The sequence below is a fragment of the Salvelinus alpinus genome, chromosome 11, assembly GCF_045679555.1.
Source record: "Salvelinus alpinus chromosome 11, SLU_Salpinus.1, whole genome shotgun sequence".
In the NCBI taxonomy this organism is placed as follows: Eukaryota; Metazoa; Chordata; class Actinopteri; order Salmoniformes; family Salmonidae; genus Salvelinus; species Salvelinus alpinus.
In genome coordinates this window covers 53,036,784-53,050,984 of record NC_092096.1, presented here as the reverse complement: position 1 = coordinate 53,050,984, position 14,201 = coordinate 53,036,784, and the positions used below count along the sequence as shown (strand labels likewise).

The window sequence follows — 14,201 nt, the reverse complement described above, 5'->3', positions numbered from 1 at the left end:
ATTATGCCAAGGATGCCAGTCCATACACTACTGTTCAAAAGTTTGGGGTCACTTAGAAATGTCCTTGTTTTTGAAAGAAAAGCACATTTTTTTGTCCATTACAATAACATCAAATTGATCAGAAATACAGTGTAGACATTGTTAATGCTGTAAATGACTATTGTAGCTGGAAACGGCTGATTTTTAATGGAATATCTACATAGGCGTACAGAGGCCCATTATCAGCAACCATCACTCCTGTGTTTCAATGGCACGTTGTGTTAGCTCATCCAAGTTTATCATTTTAAAAGGCTAATTGATCGTTAGAAAACCCTTTTGCAATTATGTTAGCACAGCTGAAAACTGGTGCCCTGATTAAAGAAGCACTAAAACTGGCCTTCTTTAGACTAGTCGAGTATCTGGAGCGTCAGCATTTGTGGGTTCGATTACAGGCTCAAAATGTCCAGAAACAAATAACTTTCTTCTGAAACTCGTCAGTCTATTCTTGTTCTGAGAAATGAAGGCTATTCCATGCAAGAAATTGCCAAGAAACTGAAGATCTCGTACAACGCTGTGTACTACTCCCTTCACAGAACAGCGCAAACTGTCTCTAACCAAAATAGAAAGATGAGTGGGAGGCCCCGGTGCACAACTGAGCTAGAGGACAAATACATTAGAGTGTCTAGTTTGAGAAACAGACGCCTCACAAGTCCTCAACTGGCAGCTTCATTAAAGAGTACCCGCAAAACGCCAGTCTCAACGTCAACAGCGAAGAGGCGACTCCGAGATGCTGGCAATCTAGGCAGAGTTGCAAAGAAAAAGCCAGATCTCAGACTGGCCAATACATTTTTTTAATTAAGATGGGCAAAAGAACACAGACACTGGACAGAGCAAGATTGGAAAAAGTGTTATGGATAGACAAATCTAAGTTTGAGGTGTTCGGATCACAAAGAAGAACATTCGTGAGACGCAGAAAAAATGAAAAGATGCTGGAGGAGTGCTTGATGCCATCTGTCAAGCATGGTGGAGGCAATGTGATAGTTTGGGGGTGCTTTGGTGGTGGTAAAGTGGGAGATTTGTACAGGGTGAAAGGGATCTTGAAGAAGGACGGCAATCACTTCATTTTGCAACGCCATGACATACCCCGTGGAAGGCGCTTAATTGGAGCCAATTTACTCTTACAACAGGACAATGATCCAAAGCACAGCTCCAAACTATGCAAGAACTATTTAGGGAAGAAGCAGTCAGCTGGTATTCTGTCTATAATGGAGTGGCCAGCACAGTCACCGGATCTCAACCCTATTGAGCTGTTGTGGGAGCAGCTTCACCGGTACGTAAGAAGTGCCCATCAAGCCAATCCAACTTGTGGGATGTGCTTCAGGAAGCATGGGGTGAAATCTCTTCAGATTACCTCAACAAATTGACAACTAGAATGCCAAAGGTCTGCAAGGCTGTAATTGCTGCAAATGAAGGATTCTTTGATGAAAGCAAAGTTCGAAGGACACAATTATTATGTCAATTTAAAAAAAAAAAACATTTATAACCTTGTCAACATCTTGACTACACTGTATTTCCTATTCATTTTGCAACTCATTTCATGTATGTTTTTATGGAAAACAATGACATTTCTAAGTTACCCCAAACTTTTGAACGGTAGTGTAGTTATTACCAAGCATCAGTTTCCCACATATCCTGTACATTGAATATATATATATATATATATTCACTGATCATGTACACTACCTTTGCAAATAAAGGTGCGATTCAGGTATGAATAGCTTTATTGAAAGAAGTTGAAAGAAGTTCATCATCCAAGTTATAAATACGTAATATTATTAAATAGTATAAATATAAGTTCAATCTGTAATTCAATGCACATCTGGTGGGCATTATAAAAACAGAGGAAGAAAGATGAGGTGGGGAGAGGCGTGAGAAAAAGTGTAATAGACAGAAAGGGAACAAGATAAGAACGGAGGAGCAGGGAAGACAGCATATGATTAATGAATTACTGTGCTACCAAACTTCCTATTCTTTCAGGTCATCACAATTACATAAGTGTCTCTAACAGTGTCTCCTAACCATTCTTGGGCCCCCAGTTGGCCAGAGGGTTATCTTAGATCGGCGATGACGGGACTGGGGGTTGGCATCCTCTCTCACAGTAAAACATACCTGCAGAAGAGAGACAGATGGAGATAGCATGATTAAGCCTTGTGTTTTCTTTCAATTCTAACACTGTCAGTCATCACAATCATTGGGTGAAATGCAAAACTGACCTTGGATCATTAACTCTGGGACAACTACATCTCCATCTGTATTTCAATGTAAAGCATCTCTTTAATAATACTGCCTGTTGACACGACCAAGTGACCTCTCACCTCATGCTGTGCCCTCTATGTGTCAGGCAGTTCAGAAGCGGGAGTGGTTCACCGACACAGCTGATCTAACCTAGAGGATTTAGGGAGAAGGGGTCGAAATTGTTATTGAGAAAACAAGGTAGTTAAAGAGACAGTGTTCAACAGGAATCTGTGTGTGGCTGCAGAGTACTTTATACTGAAAAACATGCAGACACACGAGGACAAACGATATAGCGTAGTTACTTAAATATAAATAATGGTGTGTCTTACTATTCTCCATGGTTGGTCCTCTTGCCTATTCTTTGAAGGTGGAAGGAGCCAGTTATACACCTGAGCCTGCTTACTGCACAATACAATCCATCAATCAGATTGATACACAACTGTGTGGGTTGTAGGGTGTCTTACTGTTCACATTTTTTTCAATATGGGTGACTCTTAAAAGAGCCTGTTTTGTTTATGTACAGACATCACCCTTACCTGAACAGCACCGTTAAATAAGGTAAACATTTTTATTTATTTATAATTTTACCTGAACGGCACCCTCACCTAAGAAGTATAAATCATAACTGCAGTTGACATACCTAAGTAAATGGAACAATACTCTTATTGCAAGGTGGGTGGCTCTTAAAAGACCCTTTGGTTGTGCATAGTGTGGTATATGGTGTTGCCAGGGAAGTAGGAGGTAAAGGCCTTCCCACACGGATTGCCTCCAGTGCTGCATTGTTGGCCCCCATCCTTGCAACATCCTGCAAAGCAGCAGACCTCTCCTCTGGCACACGGCGGCAAGCTGCAGGTCCCCTCCTGGTCCTTGTGTCCATCCTCATGAAGTTATGCAGGACACAGGTAGCCTTCACACACACCTGAATTTCCCCACGAGGCAGTCCAAGGTGGCCCTGGCCACCCAATCGTGCAGTGCCCTATACGGTAACTGTAGGGAATCGTTTTGGAGGAATCTCCAGTTGCAAGGTATCTGTAGGAATATGGAAGATAATGTCATTATTAGACTTTTACATCACCAGGTCATTGTGGATTACTGAAAGTATAATATCTCTTATAACAAATCATGATAACATTGAATAGATAGATGCATGTGTAGAATGTGACAACAGAAGGATCACATCAAGGATGCCATCAAAAATGAATACTTAAATACTGTTTGAAGCTTGATGATGAGTTGATCATTTGAATCAGCTGTGTAGTGCTAAGGCAAAAACAAAAATGTGCACCACTTTGAGTCCCCAGGACCTGGACTGAGAACCACCGCTCTTCATTGGGACCTCTTCATCTGCATACAACAGGCGTTCATAGCTCTCTGTAGCTGAGGACAGAAAACATCACAAAAAACAGACTTCCTTATACTCCAATTAGACAGCACTGAATATTATGGTACTATTATCATCTCTGTCCTCACTTCTTTCTAGGGACTGGAACTACACAAAAGTACCTGCCCTATTCAGTTGGAGCTGCTATCCTTAGCTAGCTTCCTACAAATGCATTTGAAGTTTGTTTTTTACAATGATAAATACATCACAATAGCTAGCTAATATGAAGTTAGGTAGCTGGTGATATTTAATTAACTTAGCTAACTAGCTGTACAGTATGTACAGTTGTCTAGATAGCTAGCTAGCTACGTTAGCAGCTCATCTGAGTTAGCCTCCACTGTAGCTAGTTAGCTAAGAATACGTCATTATTTTTACATTTTCAAAATGTATTTACTTACTTCAATAGGTTCTCCCAGCCATGTTGACGATTGGAAACAGGGCAGCAAAGTTTGTCACCAGAGCGGTTAAGAGCATATTACTATTTATCTGTGAATAAATAAATGAAATGTAGAATAAATTAAACTATTTACCCATTTAATAACCAGACCTTATACAAAATGCTGAATTCTTGATGGACTGTACTGAATTATTGATGCACAACCGAACTGCTGCTATATGCTGCCAGCACCGCCACAAGGGTGCCACTCTGGGCGGCCGAAGATGCACGAGGAATTTTACAGCCTGCTAGTGTACACAGACCGTTAGGCGGCCGCATATGTCGGCAAATTGACAAGGGCGGCATTTTCTACGCTAAACTGACCAAGACATACCTCCAACAACATATAAAACCTCACATAATTCTGCCCAAAAACAGTGACAATTTCTCTCAACAAGTGGCATATGGGCTTTTTAGGTGAGCGCTGATGCCGCCCTGTGCCCACTTTGTCAAAGGCAGGGGCGCAAAACATTTTTCTTGTCCATTTCCAGAGCTCCTCTCCAGGGTGCTGTTGCAGACGCACCGCTGCAGCGATCCACCAAAATTCCGTCCAAAAAATGATCTAACATAAATCATGTAGCAGATACAGGATATAGTAAAAATAGCATGTTGCCTTTACTGTAGCCTACAGGCTGGAGATAAAATGTATGACAATGTATTGAGACAGACACTTTTTACATCATGCAGGTTTCTCCGATCAAATAGCCTAACTAAATGGTGCCCAATCAAAAAAAAAAAATGCGCTGTCACGTTTACAACATATTCCATAAACAGATCACGTCAACGTAAAATGGACAATTTGGAATGGACTATAACAACTGTTGTCCAGGAGTTTCACCCCATTTTCATGATCAGCGATTTCAAGCTGATCATAGCAACAACAAAAATACTTCTGCATTTCCTGCTGTGTAAACACAATGCAAATAGGCTCATGATAACTCCTAAAAAGTTGAGCAGCTGAAATTCAGGGCTTAAATAGCAAAACTGATTCGTCACAAAGCCAATGCAACCGCCTGTTTTAAAAACGATGGGCCTACCACATGGATGGGCATTCATAAAATTCCATTGCTGGTTGACTTGGTAGGCTAAACCCCAGTAAGCATGAGCCGACGTCTTTTTATAGTCCTATCCAGACGGCTTTATTTGGTGTTTTACAAATGGTAGGCATTCATAAAATACAATTTCAGGCAACACTATATGATATACCTCAGGAAGCAGGACCGACGATGACACCTTTTGGACGTCTTTTTTTGTTCAGTCCAGACCGGTATTGAATTCCACATCCACTGACATTGGATTTTGGTCTGGTACGAACCAAATCTGAACCTGTTTGCTTTGATTTCAACACCCACGGACATAGATTTTTGGTCCGGTCTGGTCCAAATCTGAACCTATCATAGACTTCTATGTTTGGTTCAGATTTGGTCAGGTCTAGACCAGCCAAACATAGTCATCTATAAATTACGTATTTTCAACTTTCATTCAAAACCAAAAATGAAACCTGATTTCGACGTCCGGAAAATACATAATTTCAACGTCTGGAAAATAAGTATTTTCAACTGTCATTCATTACCGAAAATGAATCTGATTTCAACGTCCGTAAAATATGTATTTTTCAACGTCTTTCATGCCTTTTCAACGTCCTGGAAAATACGTACGGAAAATAGATATTTTTACCATTCAATCAGAACTTAAATTTAACCTAACATCAACGTCTGAAAAATAAGTATTTTAGACATCTTTTCAACATCCTTTTGCTTACTGGGACTATTCTAGTTTCACTGTGGGTTCCGCTTTTTGAGATTGCCTAAAGCAGCAGAAAGGCTTCACTTATTCCACATTTTGTTGTGTTACAGCCTGAATTCAAAAATGGATTCAATAGATGTTTTTCTTTCACCCATCTACACAAAATACCCCATAATGACAAAGTGCAAACATGTTTTTAGAATTGTTTGCTAATTTATTGAAAATGTAATACAGAAATATCTCATTTACATACAGTGTAAGTATTCACACCCCTGAGTAAATACATGTTAGAATCACCTTTGGCAGCAATTACAGTTGTGAGTTTTTCTGGTTAAGTCTCCAATACACAGGTCTCAAACTCATTCCATGGAAGACTGAGTGTCTGTGGGTTTTCACTCCTCCCTTGTACTTGATTGATGAATTAAGGTCACTAATTATACTGAACATAAAATATAAATGCAACATGTAAAGTGTTGGTCCCATGTATCATTAGCTGAAATAAAAAGAGCCCAGAAATGTTCCATACTCACAAAAAGCTTATTTCTCAAAAATGTTGTGCACAAATTTGTTTACATCTCTGTTAGTGAGCCTTTCTCTTTTGCCAAGACAACCCATCTACCTGACAGGTGTGGCATATCAAGAAGTTGATTAAACAGCATTATCCTTACACAGGTGCACCTTGTGCTGAGGACAATAAAAGGCCACTCTAAAATGTACAGTTTTGTCACACAACACAATGCCACAGAAGTCTCAAGTTTTGAGGGAGCGTGCAATTGGCATGCTGACTGCAGGAATGCCCACCAGAGTTGTTATCAGAGAATTGAAATGTTCATTTCTCTATCATAAGCCGCCTCCAGCGGTTTTTAAAAAGAATTTGGCAGTACGTCCAACCGGCCTCACAACCGCAGACCATGTGTAACCACACCAGCACAGGACCTCAATATCTGGCTTCTTCACCTGCTGGATCGTCTGAGACCAGTCAACCAGTCAGCTGATGAAACTGTGGGTTTGCACAACCAAATAATTTCTGCACAAACTGTCAGAAAACGTCTTAGGGAAGCTCATCTGCGTGCTCGTCATCCTCACTAGGGTCTTGACCTGACTGCAGTTTGGAGTCGTAACAGTTTTCAGTAGGCAAATGTGAACCTTTGATGGCCACTGGCATGCTGAAGAAGTGTGCTCTTCACGGATGAATCATGGTTTCAACTGTACCTGGCATATGGCAGACAGCGTGTATGGCATTGTGTGGGCAAACAGTTTACTGATATCAACGTTGTGAACAGAGTGCCCCAAGATGGCGGTGGGGTTATAGTATGGGCAGGCATAAGCTACGGACAACTAACACAATTGTATTTTATCCATGGCAATTTCAATGCACAGAGATACCGTGACGAGATCCTGAGGCCCATTGTCGTGCCATTCATCCACCGCCATCGCCTCATGTTTCAGCATGATAATGCAAGGCCCCATGTCGCAAGAATCTTTACACAATTCCTGGAAGCTGAAAATGTCCCAGTTCTTCCATGGCCTGAATACTCACCAGACATGTCACCAATTGAGCATGTTTGGGATGCTCTGGATTGATGTGTACGACAGTGCGTTCCAGTTCCCGCAAATATCCAGCATCTTCGAAACAGCCATTGAAGAGGAGTGTGGACAACATTCCACAAGCCTCAATCAACAGCCTGAACAACTCTATACAAAGGAACTGTGTCGCGCTACATGAGGCAAATGATGGTCAAACCATATACTGACTGGTTTTCTGATCCACGCCCCTACCTTTTGTTTTAAAGGTATCTGTGACCAACAGATGCATATCTGTATTCCCAGTCATGTAAAATCCACAGATTAGGGACTAAATTATTTATTTCAATTGACTGATTTCCTTAAATTAACTGTAACTCACTAAAAACTTTGAAATTGTTGCATGTTGCGTTTATATATTGTTCAGTGTAGTAAAGAACTCCCCACACCTTGTTGTCTAAGGCTTAATTGAAAGGAAAAAACAAAAACCTGAAGACACTAGACCCTCCATGGAATGAGTTTGACACCCCTGGTATAATAGCTTTGCACACCTGGATTGTACAATATTTGCACATTATAATGTTTTTAATTCTTCAAGCTGTGGAGTTGGTAATTCATAATTTTTTGACAGCCATTTTCAAGTCTTGCCATAGTCAAGCCTATTTAAGTAAAAACTGTAACTAGGCTACTCAGGGGCATTCAATGTCGTCTTGATAAGCAACTCCTGAGTATATTTGGCCTTGTGTTTGAGGTTATTGTCCTGCTGAAAGGTGAATTTGTCTCCCAATGTTTGTTGGAAAGGAGACTGGACCAGGTGATTTGCTCCATTCCATTTATTTTTATCATAAACAAACTCCACAGTTCTTGTCGATGACAAGCATGCCCATAACATGATGCAGCCACCACCATGCTTGAAAATATGAAGAGTGGTACTCAGTGATGTGTTGGATTTGCTCCAAACATAATTGTTTGTATTCAGTACATAAAGTAAATTTCTTTGCCACATTTTTGCAGTTTTACTTTATTGCCTAATTGTAAACAGGATGCATGTTTTAGAATATTTTATTCTGTACAGGCTTCCTTCTTTTCTAAATGTCAATTAGGTTAGTGTTGTGGAGTAACAATAATGTTGTTGATCCATCCTCATTTTCTCCTATCACAGCCATTAAACTCTGCAACTGTTTTAAAGTCACTATTGGCCTTATGGTGAAATCCCTAAGCGGTTTACTTCCTTTCCGGCAACTGATTTAGGAAGGACGCCTGTATCTTTGTAGTGACTGGGTGTGTTGATATACCATCCAGAGTGTAATTAATAACTTCACCATGCTCAAAGGGATATTTAATGTCTGCTTTTTTTACCCATCTACCAATAGGTGCCCTTCTTTGCGAGGCATTGGAAAACCTCCTTGGTATTTGTGGTTGAATATGTGTTTGAAATTCACTGCTCGACTGAGGGACCTTACAGATACAGTGGGGAGAACAAGTATTTGATACACTGCCGATTTTGCAGGTTTTCCTACTTACAAAGCATGTAGAGGTCTGTAATTTTTATCATAGGTACACTTCAACTGTGAGAGACGGAATCTAAAACAAAAATCCTGAAAATCACATTGTATGATTTTTAAGTAATTAATTTGCATTTTATTGCATGACATAAGTATTTGATACATCAGAAAAGCAGAACTTAATATTTGGTACAGAAACCTTTGTTTGCAATTACAGAGATCATACGTTTCCTGTAGTTCTTGACCAGGTTTGCACACACTGCAGCAGGGATTTTGGCCCACTCCTCCATACAGACCTTCTCCAGATCCTTCAGGTTTCGGGGCTGTCGCTGGGCAATACGGACTTTCAGCTCCCTCCAAAGATTTTCTATTGGGTTCAGGTCTGGAGACTGGCTAGGCCACTCCAGGACCTTGAGATGCTTCTTACGGAGCCACTCCTTAGTTGCCCTGGCTGTGTGTTTCGGGTCGTTGTCATGCTGGAAGACCCAGCCACGACCCATCTACAATGCTCTTACTGAGGGAAGGAGGTTGTTGGCCAAGATCTCGCGATACATTGCCCCATCCATCCTCCCCTCAATACGGTGCAGTCGTCCTGTCCCCTTTGCAGAAAAGTATCCCCAAAGAATGATGTTTCCACCTCCATGCTTCACGGTTGGGATGGTGTTCTTGGGGTTGTACTCATCCTTCTTTTTCCTCCAAACACGGCGAGTGGAGTTTAGACCAAAAAGCTCTATTTTTGTCTCATCAGATCACATGACCTTCTCCCATTCCTCCTCTGGATCATCCAGATGGTCATTGGCAAACTTCAGACGGGCCTGGACATGCGCTGGCTTGAGCAGGGGGACCTTGCGTGCGCTGCAGGATTTTAATCCATGACGGCGTAGTGTGTTACTAATGGTTTTCTTTGAGACTGTGGTCCCAGCTCTCTTCAGGTCATTGACCAGGTCCTGCCGTGTAGTTCTGGGCTGATCCCTCACCTTCCTCATGATCATTGATGCCCCACGAGGTGAGATCTTGCATGGAGCCCCAGACCGAGGGTGATTGACCGTCATCTTGAACTTCTTCCATTTTCTAATAATTGCGCCAACAGTTGTTGCCTTCTCACCAAGCTGCTTGCCTATTGTCCTGTAGCCCATCCCAGCCTTGTGCAGGTCTACAATTGTATCCCTGATGTCCTTACACAGCTCTCTGGTCTTGGCTATTGTGGAGAGGTTGGAGTCTGTTTGATTGAATGTGTGGACAGGTGTCTTTTATACAGGTAACGAGTTCAAACAAGTGCAGTTAATACAGGTAATGAGTGGAGAACAGGAGGGCTTCTTAAAGAAAAACTAACAGGTCTGTGAGAGCCGGAATTCTTACTGGTTGGTAGGTGATCAAATACTTATGTCATGCAATAAAATGCAAATTAATTACTTAAAAATCATACAATGTGATTTTCAGGATTTTTGTTTTAGATTCCGTCTCTCACAGTTGAAGTGTACCTATGATAAAAATTACAGACCTCTACATGCTTTGTAAGTAGGAAAACCTGCAAAATCGGCAGTGTATCAAATACTTGTTCTCCTCACTGTAGTTGTATGTGTGGGGTACAGAGATGAGGTAGTTGTTCAAAAATCATGTTAAACACTATTATTGCACACAGTGAGTCCATGCAACTTATTATTGTCACAGCCTGATCTGTTTCACCTGTCTTTGTGATTGTCTCCACCCCCCTCCAGGTGTCACCCATTTTCCCCTGTTTATTTATACCTGTGTTCTCTGTTTGTCTGTTGCCAGTTCGTCTTGTTTGTCATGCCAACCAGTATTTTTGTGTCAGCTCCTGCTTTTCACCAGTCTCTCTTATCTCGTCCTCCTGGTTTTTGACCCTTGCCTGTCCTGACCCTGTACCCATCCGCCTGACCACTCTGCCTGCCTGCCGTCCTATACCTTTGCCCCCTCCTCCCCCTCTGGATTACCAACCTTTGCCTGAGCCTGCCTGCCGTCCTGTGCCGTTGCTTGTTGCTGTAATAAACATTGTTACTTCGACACGGTCTGCATCTGGGTCTTACCTTGATACCTGATAATTATGTGACCTGTTAAGCACATTTTTACTCCTGAATTTATTTAGGCAAAGTGATTGAATACTTGACTCAAGACATTAAAGCTTATAATTTTTAATTAAAGAGTAAACATTTCTAAAAACATAATTACACATAGACATTTTGGGGTATTGTGTGTAGGCCAGTGACAAAAAAATCTAAACTTAATACATTTTAAATTAAGGCTGTAACACAACAAAAAGTGGAAAAGGTCTAGGTGTGAGAGAACTTTATGAAGGCACTCTATGTATAACTTGTGATGGGTTTTCATGTCTTTGCAATTAGTTTATTTTCGTTTGTGCTTGTTAGCATATTCAGCTAGCAGCTTCTATAAAAATCCACTAGGACTTGTGTGAATTTTGGTAGACACCCAAAGTTATTTTTTTAGCATTTTTAGCGCAAAAAAACAGTAATACCAGTAGAACCGTAAATTCTGTGATGAGAGAAAGACAGTATGACGATATGAAAATCTGGATACCGCCCAACCTTAGAGGCCACTGATTGAACAGAGATTACTGAGAGTGACCTTATGTGTAACCCAATACCAGCCAAAACGCACACACACACGCACACAATGGCCCACTTCTCTGTGTGTCCCACTGAACAAAGCCTGGTCACCCTCACTGGAGCACTACTATACAGCTAGCCTTCACTGGGTCATTCATTATTAATATGTCGGGTCTGCTCTGCCTCTGTCTGGTCTCCTTAAGTGTAGGACACACAGCACTTACACTAAACAACATATTCCAAAGTAAAGTTATGATAGGTAAGAGCACAGAGCATGGTGCAGAATTTCAATCTTAACATTCCTAGATACATATTGCTTGGTGTAAGGACTCCTGGCAAGAACAAATGTACTCTACACCTGCCCTAAGGCTTAATCAATGCAGTATGAGGACATTATGAGCCTTTTACACTAGGCCTACATGACACAATATTTAGATTCACTCACCTGGTTTACCAGCCGTATCTGCATTCAACAGCTACAGTTGAAGTCGGAAGTTTACGTACACTATTGTTGGAGTCATTAAAACTCATTTTTCAACCACTCCACAAATTTCTTGTTAACAAACTATAGTTTTGGCAAGTCAGTTAGGACATCTACTTTGTGCATGACACAAGCAACTTTTTCCAACAATTGTTTACAGACAGATTATTTCACTTATAACTCACTGTATCAGAATTCCAGTGGATCAGACGTTTACATACACTAAGTTGACTGTGCCTTTAAACAGCTTGGAAAATTCCAGAAAATTATGTCATGGCTTTAGAAGCTTCTGATAGGCTAGTTGACATCATTTGAGTCAATTGGAGGTGTACCTGTGGATGTATTTCAAGGCCTACCTTCAAACTCAGTGCCTCTTTGCTTGACATCATGGGAAAATCAAAAGAAATCAGCCAAGACCTCAGAAAAAAATGTGTAGACCTTCACAAGTCTGGTTCATCCTTGGGAGCAATTTCCAAATGCCTGAAGGTACCACGTTCATCTGTATAAAGAATAGTAAGCAAGTATAAACACCATGGGATCACACAACCGTCATACCGCTCAGGAAGGAGACGCGTTCTGTCTCCTAGAGATGAACGTACTTTGGTGCGAAAAGTGCAAATCAATCCCAGAACAACAGCAAAGGACCTTGTGAAGATGCTGGAGGAAACGGGTACAAATGTATCTATATCCACAGTAAAATGAGTCCTATATCGACAAAACCTGAAAGGCCGCTCAGCAAGGAAGAAGCCACTGCTCCAAAACCGCCATAAAAAAGCCAGACTACGGTTTGCAACTGCACATGGGGACAAAGATCGTACTTTTTGGAGAAATGTTCTCTGGTCTGATGAAACAAAAATAGAACTGTTTGGCCATAATGACCATCGTTATGTTTGGAGGAAAAAGGGGGACGCTTGCAAGCCGAAGAACACCATCCCAACCGTGAAGCACGGGGGTGGCAGCATCATGTTGTGGGGGTGCTTTGCTGCAGGAGGGACTGGTGCATTTCACAAAATAGATGGCTTCATGAGGAAGGAAAATTATGTGGGTTAAGGACAACAAAGTCAAGGTATTGGAGTGGCCATCACAAAGCCCTGACCTCAATCCTATAGAACATTTGTGGGCAGAACTGAAAAAGCGTGTGCGAGCAAGGAGGCCTACAAACCTGACTCAGTTACACCAGCTCTGTCAGGAGGAATGGGCCAAAATTCACCCAACTTATTGTGGGAAGCTTGTGGAAGGCTACCTGAAATGTTTGACCCAAGTTAAACAATTTAAAGACAATGCTACCAAATACTAATTGAGTGTATGTAAACTTCTGACCCACTGGGAATGTGATGAAAGAAATAAAAGCTGAAATAAATCATTCTCTCTACTATTAATTTCACATTCTTAAAATAAAGTGGTGATCATAACTGACCGGGAATTTTTACTAGGATTAAATGTCAGGAATTGTGAATAACAGAGTTTAAATGTATTTGGCTAAGGTGTATGTAAACTTCCGACTTCAACTGTACATCCGTTCATTGCCTTACTCGGAAATACGTCAACAAGTCAGCTAATTAAATAAGCAGAAACAGACTGGCGCTCAGGCAGGCTACAGAGGCGAGGCTACATACCAATATTCACAGGGTGGTAAAGAAGGCTAGTCATGGGACCATGCCCTGAAGTGGGCCGTCTTGGCTTCTGTACTCAAGACACTGTTATTGTCCCACTACTATTATTATTATTATTATTATTATACTATAATAGCGTGTTAGTACAGTATTGGCAGTAGTGCCTGTCCACTCTATGTTTACACATCTTTATTGACTTCTGAAGTTGAGCTCAAGACATATTTGCCTTTGTATTTATTAAGGCTCACCATTAGCTGCTGCCTTTGCAACAGCTACTCTTCCTGGGGTCCAGCAACAATAAGGCAGTTATATACAATTAAAAATATTACATGACATTACATTTTCATAACACTTTTCACAACACAAGTGTGTTACCTCAGGCCACTACTCTATTATCACATATCTACAATACAAAATGTGTACTTGTGTGTTGAGTGCATGTCTTATGTGTATGTGGGTCTGTACCTGTGTGTGTGTCTCTTCACAGTCCCCGCTGTTCCATAAGGTGTATTTTTGTCTGATTCTACTGCTTGCATCAGTTACCTAATGTGGAATAGACTTCCATGTAACCATGTCTCTATGTAGTACCGCGCACCTCCCATAGTCTGTTCTTGACTTGGGGATTGTGAAGAGACCTTTGGTGGCATGTCAACATT

General features: G+C 41.1%; 1 protein-coding gene and 1 long non-coding RNA gene across 6 annotated transcripts in view; both read right to left on the bottom strand.

Moving 5' to 3' along the window:
- The window catches only part of clcn3 (chloride channel 3), a 67,711-nt gene that overhangs the window by 38,937 nt on the left and 14,573 nt on the right, over positions 1-14,201 (bottom strand). The gene's annotated exons all lie outside the window — the stretch shown is intronic.
- LOC139534392 (uncharacterized) lies at positions 1,738-4,047 on the bottom strand. The gene is made up of 3 exons (XR_011666939.1): positions 3,560-4,047; positions 2,355-3,303; positions 1,738-2,148 (listed from the first exon to the last, which is right to left on the bottom strand). It is a non-coding gene; the product is annotated as an uncharacterized lncRNA (long non-coding RNA).